The sequence below is a fragment of the Solanum dulcamara genome, chromosome 11 (assembly GCF_947179165.1).
Source record: "Solanum dulcamara chromosome 11, daSolDulc1.2, whole genome shotgun sequence".
Taxonomy (NCBI): domain Eukaryota; kingdom Viridiplantae; phylum Streptophyta; class Magnoliopsida; order Solanales; family Solanaceae; genus Solanum; species Solanum dulcamara.
Window position 1 is genome coordinate 39,688,405 of NC_077247.1, and position 4,530 is coordinate 39,692,934.

Consider the following 4,530-nt stretch of genomic DNA (forward strand, 5'->3'; position numbering starts at 1 on the left):
GTTTGATAATAATTGAAAGCATTTGTGCAGTGCATTTGATAATAATTGAAAGCATTTGTGCAGTGCATTTGATAATAATTGAAAGTATTTGTGCAGTGCATTTGATAATAATTGAAAGCATTTGTGCAGTGTATTTGATTAATAATTGAAAGCATTTGTGGAGTGCATTAGAAAGCATTGAAAGCATTTGTGCAATGCATTTGATAATATTTGAAAGTATTTGTGCAGTGTATTTGATAATATTTGAAAGCATTTGTGCAGTGCATTTGATAATAATTGAAAGCATTTGTACAGTGCATTAGAAAGCATTAGTGCAGTGCATTTGAATATATCAGGAAGTATTAGTGCAGTGTATTTGAATATATTAGAAAGCATTAGTGCAGTGTATTTGAATATATTAGAAAGCATTAGTGCAGTGCATTTGAATATATTAGAAAATATTAGTGTAGTGCATTTGATAATAATTGAAAGCATTTATGCAGTGCATTTGATAATAATTGAAAGCATTTATGCAGTGCATTTGAATATATTAGAAAAACATTTGGGCATGCATTTGAAGAAATTTCAAGATATTATGCACTGCAATACCCGCATTAGAAAGGTGAGCGACTATAAAATGTACTGCAATACCCGCATTAGAAGGTGGGTGCCTATGAAAAGTGTTGCAATACCCGCATTAGAAGGTGGGTGCCTATGAAATGTGCTGCAATACCCGCATTAGAAGGTGGGTGCCTATGAAATGTGCTGCAATACCCGCATTAGAAGGTGGGTGCCTATGAAATGTGCTGCAATACCCGCATTAGAAGGTGGGTGCCTATAGAATGTGTTGCAATACCCGCATTAGAAGGTGGGTGCTTATGAAATGTGCTGCAATACCCGCATTAGAAGGTGGGTGCCTATGAAATGTGCTGCAATACCCGCATTAGAAGGTGGGTGCCTATGGAATGTGCTGCAATATATGTTGTATCCTATTAGAGGGTGGATGAACTCATATCCTATTTTATGGTGGATGAACCCATATCCTATTAGAGAGTGGATAAACTCATATCCTATTTTAGGGTGGACGAACTCGATATGTCCCATTTTAAGGTGGACTAACCCAATATATGGTGCAAACTTGTAAATATGAATTTTGGTGCAATGCATTGAGATTGGTGCAATTTGTTTGTAGTAGAAAACATTGATAATCTAATATGGAAGGCATGTTGCAATGTCTTTGCAGTACTTAATATTCAAAATGCAGTGCAGAGCTTGGTGTACTGTCTTCATGAAAGCAAAATTTATAATATAGTATTTGCAAACTTGATGCAATGCCTTGTAATAGCAATTATCCCACGTATAATGCCTCTTGTATTAGCAAACATTAACAGTGCAGTGTAGCATTAACGAAAATTCCTAATGTGCTGCTCATAATTTAGGAACCTTCCACCTTGGTGACATTGATTTTCAAGAGATTCCTATGCTCAAAGAAAATTGTGAATTTCATATTTCATTCTTGATTATATTGCACCATTTGAATCTTGCGAATTCTGGTTTGATGTTGGGCCTCATGGTGCTGTCATTCAAGAATAAATAAAAAATAGCCTTTGCATTATTCAAAGAAAATTTGTTAGTATAAAATAAAATGGTTGCCTTGCATTGAACTACGAAGTTTTGGCTTTGAATCTGCATTTCTTGTTGCTATGGCTTTGAAGCAATTATGGCGTGAATATGGCTCGTAATCATAACCTTTGTATTTTCGAAGGACTATAGGTCCTCTGCAAAGCTGTCCCAGTTTTGCTTTTGAGAAAAGTGAATTTTTTATTTTATCTAGACCGAACCCAACATGGGCGCCTACGTATCCCGCTACCAATGGGAATCAGGTCACACGTAGTTCATTCAAAAGTCTAGAAAGGATAGCAAAAGAGTAGGTAGAACATGAGAGAGAAGGAATGGTTAAACAAATATTTTGAGTTGAGCCGGAAGCCTTAGTGGTGGTAGGAAGAAGGCTAAAGGTATTTGTCAGATTGACTAATACATTTCGTCGAACCACATTCTTCTCGTTATCATCATTTTGTGCTTGCACTAAACCCATATTGTTGTTGAATGCTTTCAATTCTTCTGTCATTATATTTTCCCTTAATGCAGATTCACAGCCAAAACAATATTCAGTGCTAGACAAAAATAAAATAAAATTTTAGAAACAAAATAAAGTGTTAGCGCATGAGAATATACAAATGAAGATAAAGTAAAAAAAAAATCACGATTTTGTAGAATAAGAGCTCTAGACTAGAGAAAATGATCTAAGTTTAGAACGAATTGACGAGAAAGGTTGACTTATGTCAAACAAAAAAAAATATAATATTTGGGTAAGCGCAGAGTAGGTATGCAGCAGGTCAAGAATAAAGCATTTAAGAGTGTGGTTAACAACTAATTAATGGATCTAATAAGAAAGGTTTTTTAATAGAAAATATGTCAATACGAATTTATTGAAACGCTTGAGATTAAGATAATTGATAAGAAAATTATGATCAATCAAGTGCACAAGGATTGGACTTGCTAAATTGAAGGATTGCGAAAAAAAAATAATCAATTTTAGTACTGGCGTATTAAAAATTATCGAAGATGGAAACAATGTCAATTGTAGACCTATGATATTCTCCTCGACTTGCATGCCAAAACTTGGAATTGGCGGATGCATTAAAGATAAATTTTGAAAATCCATTAATAGGAAAGACGCAAATATTTTGAATTAAGCAGATGAAAAATTGACAAAGTATTACACTTGGACAATTTTTTAAATTGTGCAAAATAGATTTGGACACCTACTAATTTAAGAAGCAACAAATGGCCTGAAGATCACTAATAAATTGGAAGAGTTTGAGAGCATAAGCAAAACCTCCATGACTAGATTGAGTGCTAAATTATTTTCTACAGAATATGGAATTAAAGAAAAAATATTTTGTTGTTAAAAATAAAATTATATCTATAATAATCTAGAAAGGTAAAATTTGGCACGTGACTAGAAAAATTAGTAGTGAATCAATGTGTAAAAATTTCACACCTAATGATGAACAATTAAGCCCATTTCAAAAGACTAAGGAAAAATAATTTAAAAGCAAGTTGCGGACAGGCATTGAAAGGGTCAAAGGAAGTAATTTTAAGATAATGACAAATTAAAATTAAAGGAAGAAAATCTTAATTGAGGACGCTAAGAGTTCGCACGAGTTTAAAATAATTATGATCTTAAACGATGCTCTAGACTCGTTAAACATGCGGCAAACGTGAAAAAAAATAATAATAATTATAAAAATGACATAAAATTTATAATAGGTAATCAAATAAAGAGATAGAAAAAATAATTTTCTCTTCTGTAAAAAAAACAAAGATAATGTTAGTAATAATCAATTAAATTCATGTTGCAAAAAAAAATTAATATAAGTCACATAGAAAGCAAGCATGCAAAAATTTATAAAGCACATAACACAAGTATAATGCGTCCTAATATAGGTGACCTCTTTATGCCAGAGGTATGTCTAACGCGTATTTGAAAAATAAATGTGCCATAATATGTCATTCCATTGCTCTTTAATTAATTAAAAAAAATCTATCCCCAAAACTAAATACAAAAATAGAATAAGCTTTATTACATGCCAACAATAATAATAAAATTCTCCATCGCATCTAAAAATCTTCATTCCATTTACATGTTCATGGTTCAATCTCCACAAGATAAAAGCTTGTGATCTTCATAGCTATCTGCATCACAAAAGGATTAGTAATACCCTCCCTCTTAAGGTTTAATTAATTTAGATAAATGGTCCATATTCTGGCACAACTATTTTTCAAATAATGCACATACAAATGATAAAATTACTTGGGGTCGTGAACCCACTCGGACATTAGGATAAAGTTGACTAATGGACTTAAGGATATTAAGCCTCCTATGATAAATGATGCATGTACTAAAAATGTGTTGGTTTAGCTCTATTTTGGTTGAATTAAGAATGGGTTTACTAGACACAAGGTTCCCGGGCGGACAACTCGAGTGAGAAAGCTACGCGGCCACACGGAAAAAAAATCCGGACACCCCGCGCATATGCCAACTCTCCTAAATTTGGATTTTGAAGAAAAATTTGTGAGTGCGCAAAACACACCTCACGTGTACGTGTGATCGTGTCAATTTTCCAGAACTGGAGGAAGTATGAACGAAATGACAATTTATATAAAGCAATAACAAATAAACAATTTATATAAAGCAATAACAAATAAACAATTTATATAAAACAATAACAAATAAATAAATTATATCACATGAGCAGGATAAACACATATTAAGCAATTTAAATAAAATAAATAAATAAATAAATTATTAACCTAAGTTAGTTGTGGTTTAGACCTTTAATCCCCAGCGGAGTCGCCAAGCTGTTATACCCCATTTTAACTCGAGGTCAAACAGTGTACAACATATTGATGATTCCTAAATTATTTAATTTTAAGGAGTCGCCACCTAATTATTTTTAAGGTAAATTAGGATACCTAAATAATTGA